At 37.0% G+C, this 17,002-nt stretch overlaps 1 pseudogene; it reads left to right on the top strand.

Annotated features, from left to right (window-relative positions):
• The first annotated feature begins 10,700 nt into the window (after nt 1–10,700).
• Nucleotides 10,701–16,999, top strand: LOC110865656 (annotated as a pseudogene).
• Nucleotides 17,000–17,002: the final 3 nt, after the last annotated feature.

Below are 17,002 nucleotides of genomic sequence, written 5' to 3'. Positions count from 1 at the left end.
AGGCGACAGAAGAAATTGTTGCCTTTGATGGAGAGAGAGAAAAGAAAAAGAAAATTTGGATGAATGAAGTTGCAAAATTCGACCAAATGAAGAATGTGTCAAAATTTGGTCATTCTGGTTTTTGATCGGGTCCTCAGGAACGAATGAAGTGAAATGTGTGCCGATGCCTTGGCGTGGATTGAACATCCGCACACCATTTCTGAAAGAGAAAGTCAAGACCTTCGCTGGTACAATGTGGAAGACCAGCCGGACCCGGAGGTTTATGAGCTTATTGCTGTCAAGAGACTTTTCAGTAGTTGCAAATTCGACTTTGAAGTCCACACCGGGTGGATATCCAGTTGGGAGAGTGCTTAGATTCCTTGCAATGCACGGAACAGTTGCAGGATACGCCTTTAAATTCTTAATCTCTCCTATACTTGTCGATATTTAAGCTACTTTGTAGATTTTTATTAACTCGAACAGCACTCTTTGACCTGACACGTTGATCTCGGATATCACCTCACACGTGATTGTTTCAATGTGAAACTCATCAATGTTGTCATGGTCCGCACCGCTTACCGACATGCCAACTCATTTTTTCCAAAATTTGTTAATTTTTCCAAAATTTGTTAAATCTTTTCTGATAAAACTTAATTTTGGTAAACGGCATTAAGGTCAAGCACAAGAGTAACACCAACTTCGGAAAATCATTTTTGTAAATATCTATGTGTGTTTTTAAATTTATCTTAGTTTATTGATTTTAGGGGGAGTAAATCCAAAATCTGAAAATCCAAAAACATCGAAAAATTTCAAAAACACAAAAACAATAGAAAAACAAAAATGAGTTTCCTGGCGAGCAAAAGAGAAAATGATAGTACATCAGTGGTCTATCCAAACCTCTTTAAACCTTAAATGCAAAACGATAAGCAGCTCTATATAAGATGTATCGGTAGGCTCACAATCATTTTAAAGTGTGCAGGGTGATATAAATCTTAATCGACTGAAGATCAGGTGGGAACCATTCATTGGCATATGGTCTTAGTACCGAAATTTCGTTTGATAGATTGCCGAGGTTCTGAGATATTCGGTCTTTATGCTGCTTATCATCTGGGTATCATGGTTGTATCTTTTACCGAAAAATAACGGGGACGCAAGTCTAGATCTTCCATGATACTATATATACGTGTACATATTGCATACTGCATTCGACCTCAATAAGTGATAAACAATCACATGTCCATATCAAATAAGTGATAAAATATCACATTTATCCGGGTGTCAAGTTCGTCTCTCTGCTGTACGGAAGTACTGACCTGTTCACGGACTTGCACCTGTGCCCTCATGCATACGAAAATCAAGTTCCTCATCAATAAGTGATTATATCACAAAGGGCTTGTTTTCGAATCAAAATAAGTGAGTATCTCACAATTTATACGGTCAAACAGATGATAATCGGTATACTCACCGGTAAGATGAACTCTCGTGCATACCTTGATACGGGAATGTGTCGTGATGTGGATGAACACCGGTCGGTAAGTATAAATCATACATTAACGTATCCTCTAAACATGATTACATCTGATAAGTTGAGCTTAAGTGGACAACAATACCGATAATTGTTATAGGATGCTTATCTTAATGTTAACTAACTGAACAACAAGAGTGTTTTGGCATGACCGTACACTGATATGATTCTCTTACCCTCGAAACTCGCAAAAAGAATGTTTGTATATATTTATTTATTTACTGCTTAACTTTTATTATTTCTTTTAAACAGTTTCGTCGTTTGGTGCATATCAGCACGACATTAGCGGTGATGTCGTTTGATAACACTCAAAGGATCTTAAATTGTTGTCTTTTAATTTCAAATACCAAAAAGATTTTAGGCTTGTTTTAATATAAACTTTATAAAAGCCAAAAAGATTTTATTTCTGCTTTATTTTCGATCGTACGATGTTGGAGCTCAAGTCTTAGTTACCTGAAACCTGACTGAAAACCGAACTGACTAAATCTTCATAAACGGTCGAAATTTGCATGTTTTGAAAGTTAAAAACTAAAATTGACAAATTTTATTAAACTTTCAAACTGTCGGACGGTGTTTGATTATGACATGGTCATTCGTGTGTCATTTGTTTATACTATATTCCAAGCAATTGTTCTCATTACGCGTTTAGATTTCTTGCATGTGCAGATTCTAAAGGCTAGGAGAACATGGTCGTTGACGAGCTTTGGAATGAAGACACGAAGGCACTCAATGAATGAAGATGATCGAGTTGCCGCTGGCCATCATCATCACCTCAAGGATCTTACTTCATAAAGTTAAAGTATTTCACGAGCATAACTCAAGGGGGAGCTTATGTTAAGGGGGAGTTTGTCAACACACTTCCTACATGATACGGGTAGTTTGTTGATACACTTTCTACTTTCAAGACGTGAAGACTTTGAAGACCCTCCGACATTGAAGACATGATAGGACATCAGAGTCTTGAAGACTTGAAGACCAAAGACCGTCGAAGTTCAAGACGAGTCTACACCTTTAGAAGAACAAGACAAAGATTAGAGATCAAAGACAAAGCTACAGCCAAGGGGGAGTTTGTTGGTGCACTTGTGTCTGTACTTTGTCTGTATTCGGTCTGATATAAACGATGTCCTGATTTGTATTGTAAGTTGACCAAGTCAACCATCCTCCGGTTTGACTTGGACAACAGTTGAAAGATGTTCTGATCGAAGGATAGCCTCGAAGGATACACCTGATCCTTCGAGGTGATCGAAAGATATGGTTCGACCATGGTTCGACCATTAGACCTCGAAGGATGATCCTTCGAGGTCCATGCTGATCTTTCGTGTAACATGTGGTCGACAGATGATCCTTCGGACCATCTGTCGAATCCTTCGACCAGACCTGCTGAGCTGGGTATATATACCCATGCATGTGTTGAGTGTGAGTTAGTTCTGGAGTTCTAGAGTTCTGCCATTTTCACACACCCGAGAGATAGAAGCTTAGAGAGCATTCTGCCCAGAACTCACTCACACACTTAGAGAGTTTATAGAACACTTCTGTAAACATTGAGCTTGTAACCGAAACCCTCATTGCATTAATACGACTAGTGTTAATCGGTGAATCTTTGTGTGTTTGTTTCTCTACTTGCTACTAACTCGGTTTGCTTGCTAGCTTGGATTCCGCACTCGCTAGTAGGTTTGTATAACAAGGTTTAGGTTCGTAATCCTCCGCGAAACAGGGACCTACATCATTGTTTCACAATTTACATCTCATTTCATACAATTTCATGACTTGAACAGCAAGGGACAGGGTCGTGTCACGACTTAACTTATAAAAGTTAAGGACGTGACGTCATCGTTATTTTGTTACACATTGGTTGTTATGGATTTGATTATGCTTATTTAGTAGTAAGTTTGTGTCGAGTCGTCACACAGAATCAATCATGACTCTATAACAAAGCCAATGAAAAATTGATAAGGACATGGTGGATACGCCGCTGGTACTTCCTATATATAAGTGTCCTTGTCAAACTATTAAAAGCCTCGTTAGACTGGTCATGAGAAGTTCTGTGTAAGTATTGTTTATATCGTTAGTTAGTCATGATTCAAATAACGATGTGGATGAGAGTTTGGTAGAGACATGGTGGATACGCCGATGGTACTTCCTATATATAAGTGTTTCTGACAAATTATCAAAAGCAATGTTAAACTAATCATGAAAGATTTTGTGTGGTTATATGTTTGGCGTTTCAAGTTTTGTGACATTACGTATTTAATTCTATCAATGTGGCGTTTCATGAGGAGATTTCTTTTCAAAATCCTAAGTTGTGACACAAATCGCAGTTTAGGCATCATTGAGTATGTCATACGACTCAATTTGCCAACTCCCTCGAGTTACAAGTCATCTTTGGGACATGGATTTTCTCTTATGCCACAATCCATCTTCGATATGCCATTTTTTGGCTCCATGATGTAATACTCGTATCACTTATGAAAGGCTATCTCACGCACTATCATTAACACACTTCACCCCTACATCTATGGCATCAAAAAGCAATTCCTCTAGCAGGGTATTCAACCCTTACCAAGAACGCTACCACATCAATCAAGATCTAAACCCGACTTCATTTAGTTGAGCATACCTTCCATATCTTTAAGACTCGTGTTTAACACTTATTACCTGACGTTCCTTAGGAATAATCTGTTCTTGAGATTAGTGTTCCTTGTGCTATTACTACGTATATCACTTAAACCTATGAAAAAAACCCTACATACCATCCTACTCGAGTGGTTTCCTCATAATTTCGTGAAGAAATTCTCAAAAGTAGGGGAGACTGTAACATCCGCCAAAAATGGACCCGTTTTGAAAATTCGGTACAGAACCGCAACGTAATAATAAGAATTTGACCCTAGTTAGATTTTTTGATGAAACTTAGGTCATAAGATAGAGAAAAACAAGCTCGTCTTAGTAGTATTTTCGTAATTCTATAAAACGTTTTTTCGAGTTATACGAGAAAAATGAGTTAAGCAGCTAAATTAATTTAATTATATATATAAAACACATATAATAATAAAACCATTTTGTTTACAAAACCAAACAATAATGCCCATTGTTTGAAAACCTCATTCAAACGACAATAACAATTCCTTCCAAAAGATGCACGCTGTCCACCTTATTAGTATTATAATTTACCCCAATTAAGTCTATACCCTAATACACAATCTAAAACGTCCAAGTACACCTTATAACTTCCTAATTAGCATCTAATTCAAATCTCCATTAAAATCAAGAAGATGCCCAATTTCTATATCATAAAATTTGTTTATTATAACACTTCCCATTAATCCTAAACGACCGCTCCACTTCTAAAACACAAACCCTAACTCTTAAATCGTTCAATACTCTTTGTGATTCATGAGTTCATTGAAGAACACATCCTAGGGCTTGGAACTTCATCTTTTTATATCTCGTTCAATTCTTATCAAATGAGGTATTTCTTGTGTCTATTTCACTCAATGTTTTTGAGATCTACAAAACCCCTCTATCAATTTTTGTGATAGAAAGCATCCAAAATCCGAATTAAATTCCTTGTATTTTAGTGTTCTTGAATCTTGAATTTCTAGGTTTTTGATTTTAATTTCGTGTTTTGCGAAATTGGAAGTTGTTCACTGTTCATAAACATATTAGATTAGATCTCCTAATTTTTCAGAATTTTTGGTTATCTTTTGAATTTATTTCATGTTTTAATTATGTTATAATTTATAAAAATAATATAAAAATATGGAAATCATGAAAATAAAAGTTTATAAATATTAACCTGATTTTTTTAGAGAGATATACTAGTTATGAAATGTTTATAATAATGTTCATGTATCTCGATTTAATTATTTGTAATAAAAAAGACTAATTAAATTATGGAACTAATAATAATCGATAAGTTACTTTTACAAAAAATATTTGCAAAGGTATATAGTCGAGAAAACTCCTAACCTTCTAAGAGGTGACGATCTCCGATCTCATCCAGGTCTTTTGGGATTTACGAAACCATGGTGAAACAAGACGTACCTTGTGAATAATAAAATTAAATAATTGATAGATATATTTCTCATACAAAAATCATCAAAACATATGAATTAATTTATATAGTTATTTACATGTTGGTTGTTGGTGTTTTTCATTATTATATATATTTAGGGCACACTCTTATCTCGAAGTTCTCTTTCTCGTGTTGTATTTTTCGCAGATCAAAGCTAACACAAACAATGAGTAGATCTAAAGGTGAACAAGTTTGATAAGATAAGGATGAGGACATATAGGACGTGCCATAATTGATTAAACGAGATTTGTTTATATTTTTATGTCGTTGGACTTTGTTTGAAGTTGTACGGATTATTTGGATTATGTGACATCTTTTAGTTTTGATATAAATAATATTTAAAGATTTAATATGTGTCATGAGCTATGGACAATTATAATGTCACGATCGATAATTCGTCACAGGTCGGGTGTGATGATCAGCACTCCACCATCATAACACCATGGAAGGCCTCCTTGTTATCATTGCCACCTTCAAACTCTACCATGCTCAACAGGTCTCTGATTGAAAAAGCCACAAACGAGCTAGTTTTGCACCAAGATGCCACTTGCTGCCAAACACAACAGGAATGGAGCAACCTGAAAGAAGGTGTTCCGTTGACTCCTTGATGTGCAAATTATGGTCTATATAAACTACTAACCTAATATAGACACCCTAGTTTTAAATTTATATACTAAGACTCTCTAAATGCTAGACCACTGACAGGCAAGTGTACTTATCGTACGTAGTAAAGCCTAATGAAGTCCGAGTATCGAACCCACGAGACACTAGTGACGCTAAACTAGACTCTGACTCAACTAATACTTAACTGGTTTTAATTTGTTTGGATTTTGAGGTTTTAACTCACTAATTCTACTAAAGAGAATAAACAAGAGAACAAAACAAGCAAGCAAGATTGGTGAAATGACAGGAAGCAGACAATAATGATAAAGAACTACCCAGGCTTCGAATCCCTAGAATCATGCAATGCTACTCTGACAGTGACAATGGTTAAATATCCTACTCCCTCAATTGACCCCCCGCTAGAGATGTCCCAAATGAAGAAGCAAGACTAAATGTGAAGTGCTAGAACGAACCGGCTCGAGCTATCGATACCAAATCCTACGAAAATAGAATCCTTTTGACCTCAGAGACAGTTATGTTAAGAGAAGATCCCAGAATCGCAAAGCAAACCCAACTTTGATAATTGAAATCCTAGGAAACCTTAATTACGATGCAATAAACGAGCTCGAGCTATCGATCACCCAATCTACCCACCAATAATTAGCTAATAACCTAGTTCACCCTAATCGTCTTTCGAGTCACAAGATGAGGATGCAAGTTTTAATATAGTGGTTTCAGTTATTAGTCAACTTGGTCAATTTCTCAACACAATATTCAACCCGAAAATCCTAAGATCAATGAATTAAATTAAATCCTAAGTCTAGGGGGAATTTCTACGTGCCTAAACCGCTGAATTTATTGACTAATAAAATAACCAAAACATACCAATATGCAATATCAAGATCAATATCAAAGAAAAGTTATGTAAATCACATCAAATAACTATAATCATGTCAAAATCCATTACAATCATCAAGTTCATCTAAACCCAGGTAGCATGAAAGATTAGCCAAGAATCATAGTCATTAAAAAGAAATAAGTCTCAAATAATAAATAAAACATAGTATCAAATCTGAAAACACAAAGTCTTAACAAAATTGAATACTAATAAATATCAAACCCGGACTTAATCTTGATCGCGGCTTGAACCCGAACCAATCCTTTTCTTTTCTCTTGTCTTGATCGCCCTTTCTTGTTCGTAGAACTGTTCAGCCGTCACCTTCTGTTATTGTCTATGTCCCCTTTCTTTTTCGTTCAAAGTATATATGTATGTCGCTGAGTAGGGTTTTTAGATATCATCAATACATATTATCCCATATATAAATTTACAACTTTCTTATGCATCATCACTTGTACTCTATGCTTTGGGCTTTTTTCAAAAAAAAAATTTGATTTTCCACTTTCTACCTTAAACTTTTATCTTTTAAATTTTAACCCATTACTTGATTTCCACTTTCAACCTTAAAGTTTTATCTTTTTCATTTTAACCCATTTGAATTTTTACTTTTAACTCAAACTTTTCATCTTTTGAATTTAACACAACACTTTATTATTTACAACTTTGGTCCCCATACTTTTTATCTTTCGCAAGTTTTTCGTTTTACGTTTCGTTCTAAATTTTGCGAGTTAACATGTAGTGACGTGCATGTGAGTTTCAACGTTTTTGCTCTATTTTCTCATATTTGACAGACCCGTCGCAACGCGTCCATTTTTTCCCTTTTGAAAACTTCACCGCAATGGGCGGGTCCTAGATCAACTAAGTTGTTATTTTCTACGTTTTACGTTTCCGGTTAATTTCTTCGCATTAACACACTGTAACGGGTGTGTATGGTTCAACAATTTTAGTCTCCTTTTCGTTCAGTGTAATTTTTACCATTTTATCTATTTTATTTTTACGATGTTGAGAGTCGATGCCGTTGTTGCATTGGTGCTACTTGGCACGGTTTTACGAACGGTTTTAACCTATTAATTTTTTTACTAATATTTTGTTTCGGTTTACCCCTATACTTCCTTCACTTAAAAACTATTTTTACGTGCATATTTTATGTACGGGTATGTATAAATATGATTTCTTTTACATTCCGACGTAAACTTTTTTTATAGACGAGTCAAGTCAAATATAATACGTTTTCGTTTAAAGAAACAATTTTTACGTGCATATTTTTATGTACGTTTTCGTATAAATTCAAGTTATTGTTCGATATGAATTTCATTTACTTTACGTTTGATCCAATGACAATGCTTATACAGGTTACACTGAGTTCAACTAGATACGTCGAAATGTGTGTTTTCATATGGTTAATGCATCATATAATGTTTGGACTAATCTATTCAATGTTTACGATGCACCCGCGCCGCAACGCGGGCGGATCTTTAACCCTAGTTTAATTTAATTACCATTCAAAGCCCAATACCCTTTTCCACGTAAACATGCTGTGATTTTGGCGGCCCACTAATGTCTTCTGTCTAACTCTCCTTTTTCGAAAACAATAACAATTGCTCTATGTATATCTTGGATTTCGAAAACAATAATAGGTGTACCCCCTATGCCTCTCTTCTCTTTATTTGTCATGACCCATTTTAATCTCTTTTGATATTTTATTATTTCCTGTTTCTCGAGCACACCTACAACCAAATGTCAATCATGTATTTTTCTCATTTAGTATCCAAAACCAAACACTAGCATATTTACCTATCATACTACATGCATTACTAATTGTAAATATGTGTTATACAACTTTATTTATGATTGATGAATACTAATATTTATTTTAGCTCCAACTTGATCGTTTTAGCTCATTTTACTAAAAATCATTCAACTTTAAATATGAATCAGTTATGAATGGAATTTAATAACAAACGATCATTAAGCTATTCAAAAGTGTAGGAATATTTATATAAAAATATGTATATTTTAAAGCACGTCACTCCTCCGCTTGATCATAAAACAAACACCTTTGGTTCTCCACAACAATGTTACACTTAGGCAAAGCATCACCGGTAAGAATCCGGTTCAACTCGGCCCTCCACATACACTTTTTTAGAACCTGCTTACACCACCTCAAATGGTACTATTTTACACACATGATATCATTAAGCCAAAGACCTGTTAGTTAAAAAAAATATCTATCTTTCTTTTCTTGTTTATCCTAAAAAGAATGCAGACTTTTAAACATCATTTTAAGTTTCTCATTTTACTCTTAATCGTATTCGATCACTACACAACAACCGTTTAAAAACACATCTATTAAACATTCATAATATTTTCTTTTTTTTTTTCTAGTGAAGAAAATAACAAGGGAAAATCACGAATTTAGCCAAGACTTTGTCAAAATTTCAAAAATAGCCCGTTGACATCCCATAAAATGTCGTTTCACCAATTACAACCCGGCTCAAGACATAAGCCTATTTCTTTTTTTTATCTCCTCTTTCTCTTTCTCTCTCTCTCTCTCTCTCATCTCCCTATTTCTTCTTCACCACTCCCACCCTACTCTCGGTCTTCATCTTCTTCACCAAGCACCACCACCACCCTCACCCTTACCTCCCACCACCCTCACAGAGCACTACCACCCTGCAACCAACCACCACCCTCACCGAGCACCACCACCACCCTCCACCCTCCACAACCCTCACCTCCATGAAGCATATGTGCAGATCGAAGTTCAAGTCTTTATCATCGTTCAGCAACTCAATCAACTCAACAAACTCATCATCAACCACCGGTTTCACAATAAAAAACTCAACAAACTCCGTCGCATCTATAGTAATCTAGGTAGTGGTTGTGGTGGGTGGAGGGTGGTGGTGCTCGGTGAGGGTGGTGGTGGTTTACGGTGGTGCTCAAGCCGAGCCGTTTCCGGCAAGTGCTCAAGCCGTCACAGGCACTGTTCGAGACGTCTGAGGTGACCCAAGCCGGTTCATCTGATTGGAGCCGTTTCAGTATATCAAGCCGTTTCAGCATATTAAGCCGTTTCAGAAGTTTGTCGGACTCGTGTCGTGTTCCAATTTGATGCAGTTTCACGTGCAATCAAATGGCTCAAGAACAATTGATAATCAATGACGATAAAAAGAACCAAAAAGGTTCAAGAACATTGTTCTTTTTACTAATAATCAAATCAAAAGCTAACTAAATAATAAAACCTAGACCCCTATTTATACTAGAAACTAAAAAATCTTAGAGATAAACATGAATAAACAAAATAAATAAAAGATACGATAACTAATAAAAGACTCGATAATTAAGGAATAAAATATTATCCAAATCTTCGGGTAATCTTCAACCGGGATCCCATTCCAGACCGGGTTCACCCGCATCACAATTGGTTTGCGTTGAAAGAACTCCTTAAGCCGTGTCAGTGAACGGTACCAGCTCGTGGAGAGGTGTCAGTTGGCTAGTATTGAAATAACGGCGTGGTCCTAGCTATTTTAGTGATTTTCCAAAATAACAAACATATATTTCATCTACACACTATATATTTTTGTGGGGCTCTTGGCATATAAATAAATAGACAGCTGCAACCAAACTACTTGCTTGCTCTATATATTCCCGTTTCATCACCGCCTTCTTTTTCTCAACAAAATTATGACAATCTTTCTTTAAATTCACTCATTTATTATTTTGCAAATTTGTTACAATAAATTCATATTTCTTGAAGGGCGACAATAACCAACCCATCAAGCATGAGGGAAAGTGAAGCTCAGAAGCTCAATTTCATGCTCATTTTCTCACTTGTACTGATTTTCTGTAAGTTTTAGCAAATACCCGTCTTAATTTGTCACTCTATTTGCTTGATTTCATGGTTTTTCTCAGTTGGGTATTTATAAAACCTAAAAAGTTTGGATCTTTTCTTCAGGGTTTAGCTATTTGTTGATTCTGTGTGTTGGATTGATGGGTTTCTTTGTTTATGTAACATGGGTTTGAGAATGTGATTTATATAGGAGAATGTGTTTGAGCTGTTAATGGTAGTTGATTGGATGCTTTAAGATTTAAGGGGTTTGCTTAGATTTGTTTGTTGGTTGTTGAAGCTTATTTGATTTTAGGGTTTTGAGTGCATTTTTGACTTTTTTATAGTCAAACCTAGTGAGTGTCAACTACAGAGGTTAAGAATGAAAATTGTTACAAATGTAACATATCGAAATGTTACAGAATCCCAGTTATGTATGTCAGTTATTGAACCTATTCACATGGTTTATGTTGTAGACCTGGGTCGTCGTTTTAGTTTAGATGCCATGATGATCCGCTTACAAAGTCCACATAGAGATAACATGGGTTGTGATCGCAGACCATGTAAATGCAACATGCTATGGTTGATGTCCAGTCCTAACCGAAGTGGTGAATATGTAGCTTCCAGTTTTGAATCACAGCCCTATGGTTGATTTGGTGATGTTTTCTGTATCCAAATTCCAAACTAGTCGTAGCCTATCCCGTTGCATTTGAACCGAAAAATACCAACAAGTTGTGTGGTCGCTGTTAACACTTATATCTATATCGTGTGGTGGATGCTATCCTAGAGAATGGATTAAAAAATAATGTCAACACATCCTCATGGTTCCTTTTGTTCTCATGAAATGCAAAGTGTTCGACTGACTATTAGTTAAATGTCTTAGGATTAGGATCAAATACAAAGGATCCTAATTGTAAGAAGTGTAAGAAGGATTTATAGAGTGACAAGTGTCCAATAACTTAAAAAAACCCACTACACAAAAAAACCCCACTACAAAAAAAAAAAAAAAAAAAACCTTAAACATCCACCACCACCAAAAACCTAACCCCCCCCCCCCACATCACCCACCCTAAATTTTTTTTTTTTTTTTTTTTTTTTTGCCGATGGGGTGGGGGTGGGGGTTTAGGTTTTTGGGTGGGGGTGGGGGTGGGTGTTTAGTTTTTTTTTAGGTTTTTTTTTTTTTTTTTTTTTTTGGGGGGGGGGGGTTAGGTTTTTTTAGGTTTTTGGGGGGGTAAGGTTGGGGGGGGGGGGGTTTAGGTTTTTTTTGGTTTTGGTGGGGGGGGGGGGTTTAGGTTTTTTGGGGGTTTTTGGTGAGGTATAGTTTTTTTTTTTTGTTTTTTTGCCGGGGGGGGGGTGGGGGGGGGGGTGGGGGGGGGTTTAGGTTTTTGGGTTGGGGGGGGGGTTAGGTTTTTGGGTGGTGGTGGGGTGGGGTGGGGGTGGGTGTTTAGGTTTTTGGTGGTGATGTAGTGAGTTTAGTTTTAGGTCATTGGACACTTGTCACTCTATAAATCCTTCTTACACTTCTTACAATTAGAAGCCTTTGTAGAATAACTTGACCCAAATGTCTTAAATGATATACTTTAAAGTTGAAAGTAATAATCTTTAATATGTATAGTGGTGCCACAAACGCACGTCACTCTGTTTCGTAGAGTGTTTTGACTGACTATTAGTCAAATATCTAATATACCCACTGGCATATAAATATAGCTTGAAAACATGCCATGAACTGAAATTTTTTGTATATTTTATTGACACACAAGCGTTTGGACAGGTTTCAATGGCTCCCAATGCAGCTCACTGCATAACTCCCTAATATTTGATCAAAGAGCGGATAACTTGTTGCCCGAGATTTCTCCGACCGGAAATCCTGAACCCCTATATCCTCTTCTTGGACCGTCTCCCTTCACAATCACAAATAACACCGCCCCAAAGTTATCAGGTTCGTTTCACACACCCTCTTTATCTTGTTTAGTGGTGGCATACTTAATGGGCATATTGGTGTACATAATATAAACCTTTTGTAAATAACTAATAGAGTTAATTGCCATTTTAGTCCCTGAGGTTTGGCCCAAAATGTCACTTTAGTCCAAATAGTGTTGATGCAGATTTTGTGTCCGATGCTTGTCGAATAGATTAGTTTTATTTTATGCTGAATTTGTAATAGTTAGTGAAACGGTCAAACGAACGTGTATAGACCCGCTCGTTTGAAGTGGTCAAACGAGAGGGTTGTTGGTTTGACTGTGTGTGTGTGTTGCTAGACAAAGTTGCTGTGTTGTCATTGGTGTCGAAGGATAAGGCATCGAAGGATTATGAATATCCTTCGATGAGCTCGAAAGATACCCATCGAAGGATGGACCTCGAAGGATATCGAAGGATATCATTCGAGGTATGTGAGTATCTTTCGAAGACTGTCTGATCGAAGGATGATGTTTCGACCAGTCAGTCTGATCCTTCGACCTGCAGTGTTTGTTTTGGTATAAATACCAACACTTTGTCATTTGCAACATAAGAGTGAGAGCACAAGTGTGTGCTAGAGAGAGAATGGAGGTCTGAGACCTCACCGGGAGAAATCACCACTTGGTTTCTCCCCGGATGTATACTTCTTTGGTATTAGTTCGGTTGTCATGTAACCGGGCCGACTTGTAATGTTTACTACCGGATTAATACAAAGTTTGTTATGTTTATCCTCTCTTATCTCTTCCATCTTTGAACATGAACAAGAAAATCACGGTTTCGGTCCCGAAACCGGACCTACAATTGGTATCAGAGCCATGGTGCCCGATTTAGTAAAACTAACCGTTTACTAAGTCACATGTGCTCTAGATCTGTGATTTTTATGGGTTTTTGTTCAAGATGTAAAAAAAAAAAAAAGGGTGAAAATGAGAAAAACCCAGATCTGGACCCGGATATCCAGATCTGTGCTAAACCGGGTGTTGGGTTTTATGTTTTTCTCCTAAATCTTCAAGTTTCCATCATCAAAAACTGTATACAAAGTGTTTTCGGTCAGATCTGCAGATGAACAGTCCTCCGTGTTCTTGATGTTCTTGACAGCTTCAAATTTCGAAAGATGCTGTTTGTCCTCGAAAGATTGAACAGTTTTTCGAAGGATGAAACAAAATTCAAAATTCAAATTTTCATGCTTCGAAATGTGCGAAAGTTGGTCACCTACCACATCAACTTTTCTGACACCTGTCGTACTTTCTGTCCTTGTGTCAGGACCATCGAAGGATAACTTTCGACCTCGAAAGATCATCCTTCGATCAAGGAGATTCGAAAGATGAACAGGTGTGCTCGAAAGATCATCAGTTCTTCGAAGGATCAAAAAGACTTCGAAGGATCAATTCTGAAGTGTACGAAGGATCAGCCATGTCCAACTTCGAAAGGTGTTCGAAAGATCTGTGACATGTGCTCGAAAGATGCTCGAAAGATATGTGACATGTGCTCGAAAGACTTCGAAAGATCATCTTTCGAAGCTATCTTGGTGTTTATCTTTCGTTTGATGCAGGTGTTTCGAAGGATCCAGATGTTGTGGAATTTTATGAACTCAGACAGTGTGTTGGGGTTAATCATTTAATTCACTTGGAGTCGGGTCGGGTGTTCGCAAGGATTATTCATACCGGGCTTCAAAGTTTCAACATCAAAATTCGTACGGGATTTGGGAACACGCGGGGTGATGCAGCATGATGAACACAAGAGATGATGAAGACTTGATGTTTGAAAATGTGGGGTAGTCACGGTTACCGATGCAATGACAAATATGGTAACGTGACTATTATGGGCCAAACACAACAGTTCCGCTTGGTGGAGGGAATTGGTGAATATTTGACGACAGTTTCTTTGAAGTGGAAAGAATCTGTTAAGGTTTAGAGATTTTGCCAAAGAAATGGGGGGGATAAAAATTTTTTCATTTGTTGAATTTCTTCGGTAAAATTCTAAACGCAATCTCAGGTGGTAGAGTTTATGATCTTCTGGTGATTCAAACGGTTCAGCGTGGAATGTTTTGCACAGACACTTGAAGATCAAGACTTGATGCAGTTGTTTAAGAATGGAACCTTTATCATATGCCGGTTGGAGTTTTGGAAGATCAGCGGAAGATCGGTCAATTGATCCTTTTGAGGAAATTGCACAACACTCAACACGGATACGCGTACTTTGAGGGGGAAATCTTATACAATGAGCATCAGGATGCTACTTACCTGGATCATCGGTCAAGGGGGAATTTGTCTACACAGAGAAGATGAATACTTGGCTGAAGATTGATTGCAATTGCATTTTCAGCATTCGACAGCAACGGACAAGGGGGAATTTGTTGATGCAGATTTTGTGTCCGATGCTTGTCGAATAGATTAGTTTTATTTTATGCTGAATTTGTAATAGTTAGTGAAACGGTCAAACGAACGTGTATAGACCCGCTCGTTTGAAGTGGTCAAACGAGAGGGTTGTTGGTTTGACTGTGTGTGTGTGTTGCTAGACAAAGTTGCTGTGTTGTCATTGGTGTCGAAGGATAAGGCATCGAAGGATTATGAATATCCTTCGATGAGCTCGAAAGATACCCATCGAAGGATGGACCTCGAAGGATATCGAAGGATATCATTCGAGGTATGTGAGTATCTTTCGAAGACTGTCTGATCGAAGGATGATGTTTCGACCAGTCAGTCTGATCCTTCGACCTGCAGTGTTTGTTTTGGTATAAATACCAACACTTTGTCATTTGCAACATAAGAGTGAGAGCACAAGTGTGTGCTAGAGAGAGAATGGAGGTCTGAGACCTCACCGGGAGAAATCACCACTTGGTTTCTCCCCGGATGTATACTTCTTTGGTATTAGTTCGGTTGTCATGTAACCGGGCCGACTTGTAATGTTTACTACCGGATTAATACAAAGTTTGTTATGTTTATCCTCTCTTATCTCTTCCATCTTTGAACATGAACAAGAAAATCACGGTTTCGTTCCCGAAACCGGACCTACAAATAGTTCTTTTTTCTTCCCTGGGTTCCCGACGTTTCCATTTTTGGTCATTTCGTTAACTCCGTCAAAAATCTCAGTTAAGTCGGGGGTAATTTGGTCAGCTCACTAAAATAGTTTGGTACTTGCCATTTTCATCCAAAAATCTTTTTACCCCTTTATACATATAAATAACAAATAATTATACATATATAATGTTATTTCTTTAGAAAAACATACACACACATATTTTTAAAAATCTATTTGGACTAAAATGGCAATTTACTCTAACTAATATGATTGTAAAAAGTATACTATCTCAACAATAACTGATTTTCAACTAAATGTAATCTATAAGGTTTTACGCATTATAATACCGTTTGGGTGACTTTTGAGCGTAATAAAACATGACCAGAAGCAACCCAGTTAAAAAAAATAATGAATAGCATTTTGTTTAAATATATATATTTTAATTTAATCCAGGCCTCTGTACGCTAGACTTCGATGCGATAGATACCATGATGAGCATTACTGCAACTGATTGTTTCACGGTATTTGCACCGTACCTTGCCAATGTAGTATGCTGTCCACAACTTGAAGCAACTCTCGTGATACTCATTGGTCAATCCAGTAAAAAAAACCAAAACACTTTCGCTAAACTCGACTCACGCTAAACACTGTCTTTCCGACTTTGACCAAATTCTCACGAGTCAAGGTGCGGATAACACTTTGCAGCAGATTTGTTCCGTTGGTCCGTCAAACCTAACCGAAGCTTCTTGCCCAGTAAAAGATGTTGACGGACACTTCTAAGATTCTTGCTAGTTGTGGGAAGATTGATCTTGTTAATGAGTGTTGTCGGGAGACGTGTCAAAATGCTATATCGGAAGCTGCCAAGGATCTTGCGTCTGTTTCTAATGAATTTGATGCAATGGGGATACGACGTATGTCGGATATCTCGACTCGGGTGATTAACGATTGCAAAAGTATTGTTTTGAGATGGTTAGCAAGTAAACTTGAACCGTTACGTGCCAAAGAAGCCCTTAGAGGTTTAGCTAATTGCAATCTTAATAAAGGTGAGCCAATCATGCTTCATTTGATCTTTTAAATCATTTAAAGATTTGCTTTGAAATACCCATTACTTTCTACGTCCAAAAACGA

The sequence above is a fragment of the Helianthus annuus genome, chromosome 3 (genome assembly GCF_002127325.2).
Source record: "Helianthus annuus cultivar XRQ/B chromosome 3, HanXRQr2.0-SUNRISE, whole genome shotgun sequence".
Lineage (NCBI taxonomy): Eukaryota > Viridiplantae > Streptophyta > Magnoliopsida > Asterales > Asteraceae > Helianthus > Helianthus annuus.
The sequence above is the reverse complement of the archived record's forward strand: the minus strand, read 5'-3'. Positions and strand labels throughout refer to the sequence as shown.